Source organism: Myotis myotis, unplaced genomic scaffold, assembly GCF_014108235.1.
Source record: "Myotis myotis isolate mMyoMyo1 unplaced genomic scaffold, mMyoMyo1.p scaffold_m19_p_1, whole genome shotgun sequence".
Taxonomy (NCBI): Eukaryota; Metazoa; Chordata; class Mammalia; order Chiroptera; family Vespertilionidae; genus Myotis; species Myotis myotis.
The window spans coordinates 186273953-186288317 of NW_023416313.1; the positions used below are offsets into that span (position 1 = coordinate 186273953).

Consider the following 14365-nt stretch of genomic DNA (forward strand, 5'->3'; position numbering starts at 1 on the left):
ACCCGGCTACCGAACCTGGCGACAGAACCTGGCTGGAGATCCTACCCAGAACTTCGCTGGAGATCCTGACCAGATCCTGGCTAGAGATCCTGGCTAGGCTGCTGATCAACTGAACGCTGTCTCCGTGTCATTCCTTCTTCGCCGACTCCGTCCACAACTTTGGGGACCCCTGGACCTGCTGGGGTTGGACCCCAGCATCATTCTACTTGAAATCTCAGCCTCCTCGATTACTTTTGGAATAAGAAGGCTATAAATAAAATCAAATCTCTTCTTTTCCTGGCAAAAAAAAAATGTTAATTAAAATTTTCCATAGATGACTGAATCAAAATGAAAATTATACATATACACATACTCACACTGTATGAAAACCATAATTGGAACCAAATATTTTCAAACCTGTTCCAAACTGGTATTTTATTGGATTCTATCCTTCCCGTTTGGTTTCCTCAGTTGTCAGACTGCTAAAAAATATAAAAGCAATACAACAAAAGAAATGTATTTCCCTTTATAGACTGGCTGAGCCATTAATTATAGTAATTGTACCAACAGTGGTGTTAGTGGCATTATCAACTGTGTAAAATTATTTATGAATAATATATTACAAGAGGTAAAATTGAGTTAAAATGTTGAGCATCCTAATAATTAGAAAGGATGAATTTTCAATTGATTATACATAATGCAACATACCTAATGCAAATATATGCAAATTAGAATTGTATTAACTTGAAAAGGCTGACTTTGAAATATCAATGAAGTTTCACTTTCAGTGCCTCTCCCTCTCCAGAGTACACCAGTGCCTTTCCCTTCACCCTCTTTTTCTCCCAAGACACATACCTTTCCCGTTCTCTCTCCCAAACTCCAAGGGCCCTTCTTCTGCCTCTGTAATGTGTTTCCTTAGTCCATTTCGTCTACAGCTCACTTTCACTATCTCTATGACTTTCTAAGCAAACTTTCTCTCATAATTTGAAAAAATAATAAAGTTTCATTTTCAGCACAAATTTAGAATTTTTATTAATATTGAAGAATTATAATTTGAAGCTGGAGGAGAGGTGAATGAATTTCCAACTGTTTATGCTATTCACACATGTCTTAGCCACTCTTGCTAGTAAACATTTTTGTCAGTCCTAAGGGAGCATTTAGACATGAAATATGCAAGTTTTGAATTTTGCCAAGTCTTTAGGAACACATCACTCTCATAAAATGACACTGGATTGTACTTTCTCTGCTTTAGTCATATGCCTGTACCATGTCAATAAAGTTTCTTTCATTTATTGACTGGCACCTAGGTCTTAAGAGGTAGAAGAGAAAGACAGATGAATTTATGTTTCAGGCAATTAAGTGGTGGTGTTTGATTTTATGTGTCAACTTGACTGGCCTAAGGGATGCCCAGAGAGCTGGTAAAATATTATTTCTGAGGTTGTCTGTGAGGGAAGAGATTAGCATTTGACTTGGAGGGCATCATGTCATCCATTGAGGACCTGAATGGAACAAAAAGGCAGAGGAAGGGTGCTCTCTCTGCATGAGTTGAGACATCTGTCTTCACTTGCCCTCAGACATAGGCGCTCCTGGTTCTTGGGCTTTCAGACTCAGATTGGGACTTAGACCATCAGTCCCCCATTCTCAGACCTTCGAGCTCAGACTGAATCACGTCACCCTCCGTCCTGGTTCTCCAGCCTGCAGACTCCAGATCAAGGGATTTCTCAGCCCCCGTAATCACGTGAATCGATAATAAATCTCCTCCTATATACTTATACATCTCCACATGTTATAATATCCTATTGTTTCTATTTCTCTGGAGAAACCTGACTGGTAGATAAGTGATGTTTGGAAAGTCTAAATTAGAGAGTGAAATGGACACATTTATCTTGTAACTTTTAACAAGTTACAAGATAAAACTAGTAGTTCTCTGTCTTTTGGGGTTATGAAATCCTTAGACAATTTAAAGAACATGAAGAGTCTGACCCCCAGAAAAATGCATACATGCACATATACACTCCATTTGCCAACAAGAAGCCCCCAGTGGATACACAATATTTATGGAATTGAGGTCCACCACTACCCTGACCATGGGCAGTACAGCATTCAATCTGAAGCTTATGATGTACAAGGTCCTGTTTTCAAATTACTATTTTAATTACCATTTCTTCAACACTCTTAAGTGTTCTGGGATTTTTATTTGTATTCTAAAGAATTTTAGACTGTTAAACCAAAGATGAAACAAGATTCCTGATGTTACAAATATTTACAAATATTCCTTTTGGTAACCATGAGAGAGCAGTAATGACAAGCAAAACAAGTTAAAACACAGACACAGAATAAACTACTCATTATGCTAAATTTCATACAATAAAAGCAAAATACAAGCAAGCTAGTTAAGGGTATATTTTTCTCTTAAAATAGTTTCTTAAATATATTGGTACCCAAAACACACATACATAAATACACACATACATACACATGCACATACATAGCCAAGCTCTAAAATTACATGAACATACACTGAACTTCTGTTAATATGTATTTTGACTGTTGTTTAAGACTATGCTTTTCTTTAAAAGATAACAAGATCTGAAAATCCAAAAACATAAAATAAGAATGTGTGGGTGAGTTTTCATTTAGAAAGAATTTTTTTAATTTTTTTTAAAAGGTACAAAATAGTTTCTTTAGAAGCTTCGTCTATTCAACTGCCTGTCATCCATACTTATAAAGGGCATTTACCTCCAAGATTACTCATTCAGAAAATATAAAATGTGAGTTGAAATATATCATCAAAGAAAAATAAACGCCATTTTAAAAAGACACTTGAAAGTGATCAAGCAAAGAACTTGTATGCATATGTGCATAACCCGTGGACACAGACAATAGGGTGATGAAAGTCTGGGTTAGGGGGCCGGGGGGTGGGCTAGAAAGGGTTAATGGGGGGAAAGGAGGACATATGTAATATTTTCAGCAATGAAGATTTAAAAAAATAAATAAAAAGACACTTGAGAGCTATACAAATCATTATTTTCTCTAGTAGATGAAAAGCTAACGACCTTTCTCAGGGGGCCAATAGCAATGGGCAGCCCAGCTCCCAGATTTCCCCTTATATTAGTGGGGATGGAAAGCCTCCAATTTATGAAGTTAAGATTAGAACAAGTGTTAACAAAATAAAGTCAGATACACATTTTTAAAAAATCTGATACCAGACCATTAAGGGAACAAGGGATTACTAGAAATAACTCTCAAATTCTTTCCCACCAATACTTAAATTCTTTTTATAATGCATGTCTGTCAATAATTATGAGAAGGAAAAGGACAATGAAGACATTACTGTCTGGTAGGTAGTGGTTTTTTTCGGTGAGTTTCATTTTTAAAATTTTATGCTCTCAATGTTAGACATGACATCTTATATGTTTATAATAATTGCATTTGAGATGATTTCTAGAATCTTGGAAAAGAACAATCATCTTCACTTTTAAAAGCTCTGTTTTGAAGAAAAATTGCTCTAACGTTTACCTTTTAAACATCAACCCACATCCTTTATCCACCGTCCCAGACCCTGTATTGTCCCTGACTTGTGACCTATGGGAAACACCTATGACTTGCAGTCAGCATCTTTGGTTTGAGTTCTAGCTCTGTTCCTTAAGAGTTCTAGAAAAGTATCCTTAAACAGGAATTTCCAATGGAGTTCATTCTATCAGTGTCATCTGGGCAGCTTTTATAAACTTTTAAAGCAGTGTCTTGGAGGTTGATTAGGGGAGTGAAGCTCATGAATCTATTTTATGAAAAGCTCTCCTAGGTGATGAGAGAGAAGGATGAATTAAGTTTGGGATCTACTCATTGGAATCTCTGAATTACTTTTCTAGCTTGTAAATGTATGGGAATGTATGGGAAAAGGCATTATCAATGGAGAAACCAAATAAATACTAGGTATTATGAGGCAATATTTTTGTGGCGTTTAGAACAGAATCACTTCATTGTCGACCATTTTTGCAGCAACCACCACACATAGAGAATTAGAAATAAGCATTATCAATACTGATGAACTTCTGAAACGTTAGCAGTCTAAAACCTCACGGTAAACCAGAACATAACTTTAAAAACACATAAAGGGGTATTAAAACCAACAGACAAAATGTTTTTACTGCATTTTAAAATAAGAAAACATCTAAAAATAAATTTCACCCTTTCTGACTTCTTGAATTACATTAAGATTTCATTGTGGGAATCTGTTTCTCAAAGATCCGGTCTTCTAGAAAAATAGAGAGATACTGGAGCTCTCTGAAGCCAAACTAAAGAAAGAAAATGGATGTGCAGATATTGGTCTCTGTTTTTCCTATACCCAAGTTGTTTCCTGGAGCTATAATAAATAAAATGCTAAGGGAGGTTTACTAACTCAGGCCCCATTTTGAGTGTCTTACATTGCATGGAATAAAGGGTATTCTAATAGCCTGGAAAAATACTTCAGGAAATGACTTAGCCCCATACAGTTTCTAATTTGTTATAATATCCAGGATAAAATATTCACCTATAACTCTGAGGTCCCCAGAGGGTTTAATCTACTTACGCTAACACAGAGAGGATGGTAGAAAGGAACTATTATTCTAAAATGATTGTAATTATCATGTTGGGAAGGAAGATCATAGGCTTTACCCTCAATTCATCATAGATGTTTAATTTTTTCTCTTTCATCAAAAGAGAAATATTTGAAGTTTTCTTTTTTTAAAATTTTATTCCTGAGAGGGAGTAATCACCTAATAAACTTATAACCTAAATTCATGACCTGTGAGTCACAATTCAAGCTCATTAGTTTGATTAAAACTTTGCAGTATCTGGTTCCTGTTCCTCTGTGGTCCCCTAGACTTCCTTTTTCCAAATACCCTTCATTCCATATGTAACTCTTGCTCTTGACCTGGTGCATGCAGAAACAATGCCATGGGTACCGTCATTACCCATGCTCTTTCTTTCCCTGGAAATTCCTTCAGCAATTTATACTCATAGTTCAAAATTCAGCTCAAGCATCCTCTCCCTAGAAAGTTGTCTGATCCTCAGCGAGATTTAGCTGATCCTCCTCTGGGATTCCCTAGCATCCTAGGGCCTTCAGGTAATGGGTCATACCTGATTTGACTTTATATCCATAACACTTAGCTCAGGGTCTGGCACTTAGCAGGTGCCAGATGTTTGTTTGTTGAAGGAATGAATGTAAATGACTGAATGATGTGATCTAAAGATATGTTTCATGAAACTTCAGAGAATCAATTATGCCATTTGCAAGTATTGTAATTACTGCATATTTTCTAATTTATTATGTAGTCAGACACGAGGGGGAGTCCTCCCTCAGCAGGACATCTGGGGGAGGGCTACTCAGTACTGAATGGTGCTCTGAAGCACTGCCCTCTGGGACATTAGGGGGGTGTTCTTTTCAGCCAAACAAAGGACACTGTAGGTGTAAGTATGTCAATTTTCAATGTTCAGGTTTGAAGAGCAAGCCCGAGTATAAAAAATCAACTACGGCCCTGGTCAGTGTGGCCCAGTTGGTTGGAGCCACGTCCTGTATACCGAAAGGCGGGTTAAATTCCTGTTTAGAGCACATACCCAGGTTTCGGGTTTGATCCCCGGCGGGGGCACTTATGAAAGGCAGCCAGTTGATATTCTCTCTCTCTCTCAAAATCAATGAACATGTCCTCTGGTGAGGACTAAAAAACCTCTCCTTCCTGATCTCAGTGTAAATACTAAATATTGATTTAACACCAGAAAGTGAAGGGGAAATATTCTAATGTTATATATGAAAAGAAAAAGTAAATAAAATAGAAACACATCTACTGACATGGGCATTTCAAATAAGTGAAATATTTACAAGATCAAATGCAAAGTGTTAATAGTGGTTACCATGTGACTGTAGAATTAGAGCTGGAGGGAAGAGAGGCAGCTATTGCATTCTTTGTATATTTCTGTATTCTCTGAATTCTTATAAGAAAGTATGACTGTGCTAATAGGAAAAAATTTCTAATAAATGAACCCACCTCTAAGATGACTTTTATCAAAGGCTTACTATAAATTCTCCCATTTAATCTTCAACACTGTGTGGTGAGCAGTATTTTCAACAAAGAAAAAACTAAAACATAAAGATTGTTAAGTAACTTTACAATATCACACAGCTAATAATTGAAGAATAAGGACTCAAACATTTATCAGTCCAAATCTGTTATAGTAATAAGTTTAGTTAGTATAAGATAGCATAATCAAATTTCATTTCTTTATTAGAGTGAATTTTAAACTTTACTTAGAAGAGGAACTTAATTTGTGTGTGTGTGTGTGTGAGACCCTGATAAGTAACTTGTAACGCCCTGCATGTTAACTCCTGACAAATAACTTGTAACTCCTGATCAACAACTCCCTGCATGTTAACTCTGATAAGTACCTTGTAACCCCCTGCGTGTGCATCCTGATGAGCCCAGAAGGCCACCGGAGCACACTGATATGAGACACTGAAGAAGCCTGTTATAGTAATAAGTTTAGTTAGCATAAGTAGACTCCATTTTTGTATTAGCACAAGTTAGCATAAGTAGACCCCATTTTATTCTTAGACCAAAACTTGTAAACAACTCCAAAATAAGATGTGTGTGTGTGATTGATAAGCTTTGGACATGTACACAACTTTCCCGCCTGAGTGTATCCCTAGATAACAGGGCGGCACCCGTGTATGGCACCCGATAGGAGACACTGAAGACGCCCAGCTTCAAGGATTTAAGGAGAGCAAATCTGCTGCGGTTCAGACGCCTGTCTGCTCTTCCACAGACAAGCCGTTCTCCTCCCCCCTGGAAACTGCCAAACTGCCATTCCTGCTCTGCCTTTGAGCCCAGACTGTTAAGAGGCCTCTCTTCGAGTCAAGAGACCGAGCTCCTTGCTGCGGCGTATTGGACGACCTCCGTGTGTCTCTGTCAGCGAGTGTCTCCGGGTGGCCTGCCAAGGACTGAAACCCATCAGCTCTCTGATAATTAAACCTGTGTGATTTCTTGCATTGTTTGTTCCCTGTGTCTTCTCTCTTCTTAGTTTTTGGTTAAGTTCGGCCATATTAATTAATAGTAAGTACCCTTTGACGTCTGTATTGGTATATCCAAATGAGGCGCTTGGGTCACCTGTGCGTAAATTCCCATATTAATTGGAACAAAATCCAAAGCCCTCTAACCACTGTACAATACTGCCTCTCCCGGATGTTTCTGGATATATAACTATTCTTAATTCCCTTTAGCAAACACGAGAGTTTCTTTGACACTTTCATTAGACTATTTTTAGGAAAACTATCTTCCAATAGCTTCCTCCCCTCCCCAAGTGTATCTTTAGAAACAAGAATAATCCTACCTTACTGTCTCATTTGGGATTTACTTACTGTTCACATTGGTCAAGACCATTTACAGCTGGCTGGTGTATCCTCACAGTCCAGTCCCAGTATCTTTGGGAAGAGATTTAAATGCATTAGTCACTCTACTTACAATAAACCAGACTTTCAGGACATTCATGGCACAAAGGACTGGCTATCTGGTTATGTTGTATCTCAAACAAGGAAATAGGTTTAAATGTGAGGAAAATTAATTCTTCAAAAATAGGCTTCCTAACTATATAAAATATCCTCATGGGAAACAGAAACTCCAGGCTGCATCTGATGTCGGAGGAAGTCAGTGTTTTATTTGATTAAGCAGCTGACGTGAAGTTTTGCCTACTCTAAGTCAGGAGGGCTGTCTGGACTATTTCACAAGACTCCAGATTCTGCATCTGTTTTTTAATAGCTCTTGAGGTCTATATAAGGATGGACTCTGGGTTATCCAAATGGAATCTTGGAAAAGCTTCCATTAATATATCTTATTAATAGAAAAAAATAAGGATTATTTTAAGAGACTATGAAATTACAACCTGCAAACCATAAAGTGTTAGAATATGAATCAGCTCTAAGTGGGAAAGATGTTTGAATTCTCTTACTTAAAAACCCAGTAATAGGTCATTTTAGTATTGTTTGTACATGTGCAAAATGAAATGTTAGGGACAGGAAAGACTTTCTTTGGTATCATCCCTCTAAATCAGCGGTTCTCAACCTGTGGGTCATGACCCCTTTGTGGGTCAAACGACCCTTTCACAGGGTTCGCCTAAGACCATCAGAAAACACGTATATAATTACATATTGTTTTTGTGATTAATCACTATGCTTTAATTATGTTCAATTTGTAACAATGAAATTGGGGGTCACCACAACATGAGGAACTGTATTAAAGGGTCGTGGCATTAGGAAAGTTGAGAACCACTGCTCTAAGTGGATGTGAAGGTGACAGGTTTAATTCCAAGTTTTGCTACTAGTGAGCTGGATGGCTCATGAATTTTTATCTCAAACACAGGCTTGTATATCAGCTCCTTAATGCTACATGTCTAGTTATCATTTGGTGATTTCTAGATTAATTGCACTGTGGTCAGAGGACATGCACTGTATGGTTTTAGTCGTTAAATTATTGAGACCTGCTTTATGGCTCAGCACATGTCACTTCTTATACATGTCCCATGTGTGCTGGAAAAGAACGTGTATTTTGCAGTTTGGTGAAGGGAGTTAGTCATTTACAAATCACATTGTTTAAATCTTCAATTATCTTCCCTTATTTTTTTCCTATTGGCTCTATTAATTACTTAGATACTTAAAAATTGAATATGGTGGAAAACTTATGAACTTCTATTACTTTATGCTGCATATAATTTGAAACTATTAGGTAATTATACATTTACAACTTATAAATTACTGATGAATTAAACATTTGTCATTATGAAGTGATCTTTAATTATGCTCTTTGCCTTAATGTCTATCTGACCAGTTTTCTCTTACTTAGAAATTGAATGATATAACTTTTTTTATCCTTTTACTTTAACCTTTCTGTATATTTAACATGTATCTCTTGTAAAGTGTATATGATTGGCTTTTTTTAATCCTGCCTAACAATCATTTAATTTGAACATTTGGTCCATTTGCACTTACTTACTGGCATTTCAGTTTAAATCTGTCTTATTTATCCCTCCTATTTTATGTTTCCTTTATTTTCCTTTCTTGCCTTCTTTTGGTTATTTTTTATGCTACAATTCCCCCCCCCCCCGCCCCCCTCCACCACTCATAGTGTTAAAGTTTTTGATTCTTTTAGTAGATACCCTCAAAATTACAAAAATGCATACTTATTGCCTTTTATAACCTAAAATCAATAACTTTATTTTTTCCCAGGGATCATAAACTATACTAACTCTATTAACTTCTTCCCCTACTTACATATCATTATTGTATTTGGTCATCTTTTTCTCCTGCACCTTTTAAGATGGTCTTTGATGTTTTGTTGTTTCACTGTGTGTCTAGTATGGATTTCTTTTTATTTAATCTGCTTAGGAATTTATAAACTTCCTGAATTTGTGAACTGGTATCTTTCATAATCCCAGAAAATTTTCAGTAATTATTTCCTCATGTAGCAATTCCTGAATGTGGTGGGAAGGAATGATTTTGAGCAGAACTCAATGTGGTATCAATTAATTGTATTGCCTTCAACCTGGCTGCCTATTGTTTATACCCCAAGGAATAGAGAATAAAGTTCTGGGGGAGAAAAAGCTGAGTTATTCTGAAAGGACAAGTTTAGTAAAAGATTTGCAAAAACAAAAATGATATAGTAAGACAGAGTCAGAAGACTTCATGTACAAGTTTAATAAACATATTTTTAACACAAATGAGAAGACCTCTCCTTGCTCTCACCTTTATTTCAGAACAGTGAGTAGATCAGATGGGCAGATACAACCACAAAAGAGGAAATGGCATGAGAGCCAACATTATAGTATCTGAGATAAACTTCGCTAATGGGAGAACAGGAAGATGTTCTGGGTGCTTTAGAACTTGTCACTGCAGGACGAGGGAACAGAAAGGTAGGAACGTGCAGAGAACTGGAATTCTGACTCAGAAATTGCTATTACTATGTTCTAACCAATCTTGGTTGTAACCTTCAAGACTGATGTGGCCTCAAAGCCAAAAACATCAAACACTCCACGGACAATAAAATTCTGGCAAAAACAGTTCTTTCCTATTGGCCTCCTTCAAGGGGATTCTATCAATTATAGAAGAATTGAATCAAGTCTTTGGAAACGTTAACATTTTATAGCTAAAAATCACATGCACAACTTATAGAAAGACCACCAGTTCATCAACCATATTATGGTCTTCAATCCACTGATGTTGCCACTCTCTCTGTTTAGACCCTTCCTATATCATTTAGAATTTGTCTGGCTTCTATCCCATGGCCCATCATTTAATCTCTCACTAACATAAGCTCTAAGTTACCCTTGACTCCTATTCTCCCACTTGTACCTTTTCATGCTTGCTTGGCAAAGATGAAAGAATCAAGTATCTGCCTCCTCTCTTCCAATAAGGATCCCAATAGCCGAACACAGCTAGAGAAAAATCACATCCACAGCAAAGTAAATGCATGTTAAGTTCATGATTCCACCTCAAATGCCCATCAAACCAACTTTATCTAGTTTCCTACACTCAAACTGACTCTGCTTTCTCTTTTCTCCTCAAACCTCCTACTTCATTGTCCTGTCTCAATTTTAGCTTATAATCTTGTATACTCCACTGACAACACAATAAATTAGGCAGAAATTCTATTTTCCTATCACTATGCAAATCTACCTGTGTCTATACCTTCTCCTTCCCTGTTTACTACTAAGAACGTGGCTCTCCTCCTATGGAAGAGCAATGCCTCCACCTAAATGATGGATCCCAGTCAGAACCCCCTTATGAAGAACTTCCCTCCTTCCATCACCCCCTCATTCTATGTTGAAGTAACTCCTATCCTAAAAAAATTACTCTGGCTTCACATGCCCCTTTTGCTATTGCCCCATTTCTCTGCTTACCTTTGTAGCAAAATTTCTCAGTAGCTCTTCTTCCACTCTTTCCAATTCATATAGAAACCCTCTTCAATCTGGCTTCTCTCCACAACCTCTACACTGAAATTTGTTTTGAGGACACCAATGACCCTTGCTGCCAAGTCACCTTTTTGACATCTTGCTCTCTCCACCTTATCTGAGACAAGTAAATATCCACTCTTAGAGAGACACTCCCATCTCTGGCCTAAAGGCACTAAAGTGATAGCATATTCTCTTGGTTTTCCTCCACCTCTCCGACAGCTGTTTAAAATGCTTTGGTTCCCCAGGATTCCATCTCTTTTCATCCTACATTCCTTCTCTAGGTGATCTCATCCAATCCCACGGATTTAAATACCATTCACATCCAAATTGCTCTCTCTGATTCAAACCAGTCTCCCAGTACCTCATCTCTCTGACCCCTATATGTTGGCATCTCCTAGGTTCAGTAATTGAAATGCTTTTCTCTCCTGCGTTCACTTTTGTGTTCTCACTCAGTCTTGTGGCTACACCCTGGCAACTCCTGAGTTACACCTCCAGATCAAACCTCTCCTCTCAACTCTTGATTTGTATATCCTTTGGACTATTTGACATTGCCACCTGAATGTCTAACAAGCATCTTAAACCTAACAGATAAAAATTAAATTCCTGATTCCCTATTCCACCTCCCAGCCTGGAATATCGTATCTCAATTGATGGTAATTCCATCCTTCCAGTGGCTCAGCCCAAAATTCTTGGGTGTCACCCTTGCCTTGTTGTTTTCTCTCACACCTCCCATTTAATCCATCAGCAAATCTGTCAGCTATACTTTCCAAATATATCCAGAATTCTCCTACCTTCATCATCCGAGACCAAGCCATACTGTCAGCTCTCATTTGAATTATTGCAATCACCTTCTAACTATCCTCCTCCTTCTGTCCTTATTCAGCTCAGCCTATTTTCTGCTCAGCAATAGAAGGATCACTTGGACTGAAAAATCAGGTTACATCACTCTCCTGGACACTTAAAATGGTCTAATGGTTTCCAATCACACTTAGAATGTGAGGTCCTTGCCATGACTAATAAAGCCTTGAGTGAAAAGACCTTTGGCTATATCTCCAACCTCATTTTCTACTATTCTTTCCTCACATTCCAGCCAATGAGTTCCTTAGTGTTCCTTAAAAACATCAGGCTTTTACAGAGGCAGAGCAGCATCTAACAGACTGTCAAACTACAGTGGGAAGGCTGGAGAGGGTTGGGGGGTGGGAGGGGAGGGGTAAGAGATCAACCGAAGGACTTATATGCATGCATATAAGCATAACCAATGGACATAAGACCCTGGGGGGTAGGGGAGGCTGGGGGAATGTCAAGGGGTGGGGGGAGGAGACATACATAATACTCTTTGTAATACTTTAAGCAACAAAACAAAATTTAAAAACAAAACAAAACAAACAAAAAAAACCATTAGGCTTTTCCCCACCTCAGCGCCTTTGCATTTGCTAGTCCCTTTGTCTTGAACAGTGGTTCTCAACCTTCCTAATGCTGCGACCCTTTAATACAGTTCCTCATGTTGTGGTGACCCCCAACCATAAAATTATTTTTGTTGCTACTTCATAACTGTAATTTTGCTACTGTTATGAATCGTAATGTAAATATCTGATATGCAGGATGTATTTTCATTGTTTCAAATTGAACATAATTAAAGCATAGTGATTAATCACAAAAACAATATGTAATTATATTTGTGTTTTCCAATGGTCTTAGGCAACCCCTGTGAAAGGGTCATTTGACCCCCAAAGGGGTCGCGACCTACAGGTTGAGAACCACTGGTCTAAAACATTTTTTTCCTCACAAAGAACTGTAAGTCTTGCTTCCTTGCTTCTTCTTCTTCTTCTTTTTTTGCTCAAATATCTTAACAGTGTGCCTTCCTTACCTATTTCCTATTTTTTAAAATGTCTCCCATACTACTCCCCATTTGCCTTTGACATAGTTTTCTTCATAGTGGTCATCACCCATCTTTGTATTACTTGTTTATTTTCTATCTCACATGCACTAGAATGTGCCATGAAAAAAAGAGGCTATGTTTTATTCACACTGCCAAAGTCAGTTCTACAGATTTTTAAAATACATTTTTGTTACTGATTTCAGAGAGAAAGGGAGAGGGGGAGAGAGATAGAAACATCAATAATGAGAAACATTGATCAGCTGCCTCCTGCATGGCCCACACTGGGGATCAAGCCCACAACCTGGGCATGAGTCCCCACTGGGAATTGAACTGTGACCTCCTGGTTCATAGGTCGACACTCAACAACTGAGCCACGCCAGCTGTAGTACATATTTTTCTATCTCACAATTTCTATGAGTCAGGAGTCCAGGCATGAATTGATGGTGTCCTCTGCTCAGAGTTTCACAAGCTGCATTTTCATCTGGAGGCTTAGTAAGGAAGAATCCACTTCCAAACTCATTCAGATTGTTGGCAGAATTTATCTACTTGAGCTCTCTGACTGAGGCCCCCAGGATTTTTGCAGGCTGCTGACCAGAGTTTACCTGCAGTACTTAGAGGAATCCTACTCGCTCCATTAAGAAGTGAAGAGGATCTCTAGTGCATGCTAGCAAGATGGCTGTATGTATGTATTATATACACATATTTTAATGTAGTTGTGAGAGTGACACTCATTGCCTTTGCCATATTCTATTGGTTGAAAGCAAGTCACAGGTCCCACCTACTTGAGGAGAGGGTATTATATAGGGTATGAATTTATGTTTTGGGAAAACTCAAATAACTTGTCTGTGTTTGTAAAGCCACAATTGCCAGGATAAATGACTTTCCCATATTTCTAAAATGGCAGTGATATATTTTTGACTTTATAGATTTTACTGTAGAAAAGGGGCATTTCTCTGTCTTGTGATTTTTATTTCATCAGACTTTTTTCTTTCCCCTAATTCAGCAGGTTTAATAGTCATTATGACACTTTCAGTGTTGGTGGCGGGAGTGGGGAAGAATTCAGTGGCAGTTAAAAATATCTTTGATGAAGCAGTGAAATTATGTCTTTTTAATGTTAAGTGATGAAATGGAAAGTGTAAACAAAGAACCAATGCAGCATTTCAAAGTATGATGTTATCTTAAGAAAAAGCAATTGTGTGATTGCACTGAGAGCTAAACTAGCCAAGTTTTCGTTTGTTTTTCATAGAACACCATTTTACTGGAAAGAATAAACTATGGTTATTTAGACTTGAGTATTTAGCAGACATTTTCTAAAATATTAAAGAAGTAAGCCTGACAGTATTGAGCCAACCTTGCATCCTTGATATAAACTCCACTTAGCTATGATGTACTCTTTTCCATCTATTATTAGGTTGTACTTGGTAATTTTTGTTGAAGATTTTGTGTGCATGCCTATGAAGAATACTGGTTGTTGTTTTTTGTTTGTTTTTTAAACAACAGAACTTTATTGTTTCATAGTTCTGGGGACTG

General features: G+C 37.7%; 1 long non-coding RNA gene across 1 annotated transcript in view; it reads right to left on the minus strand.

The window, feature by feature from the left end:
- Window positions 1–11080, minus strand: part of LOC118655359 — a 70699-nt gene extending 59619 nt beyond the window's left edge. Inside the window, exons 1-5 of the long non-coding RNA XR_004967258.1 lie at window positions 10903–11080; window positions 10355–10437; window positions 7373–7435; window positions 6006–6097; window positions 357–461 (exon numbers count right to left, since the gene is read on the minus strand). This is a non-coding gene — a long non-coding RNA (uncharacterized LOC118655359). The remainder of the gene's footprint in view (window positions 1–356; window positions 462–6005; window positions 6098–7372; window positions 7436–10354; window positions 10438–10902) is intronic.
- Between the last annotated feature and the right edge of the window lie 3285 nt (window positions 11081–14365).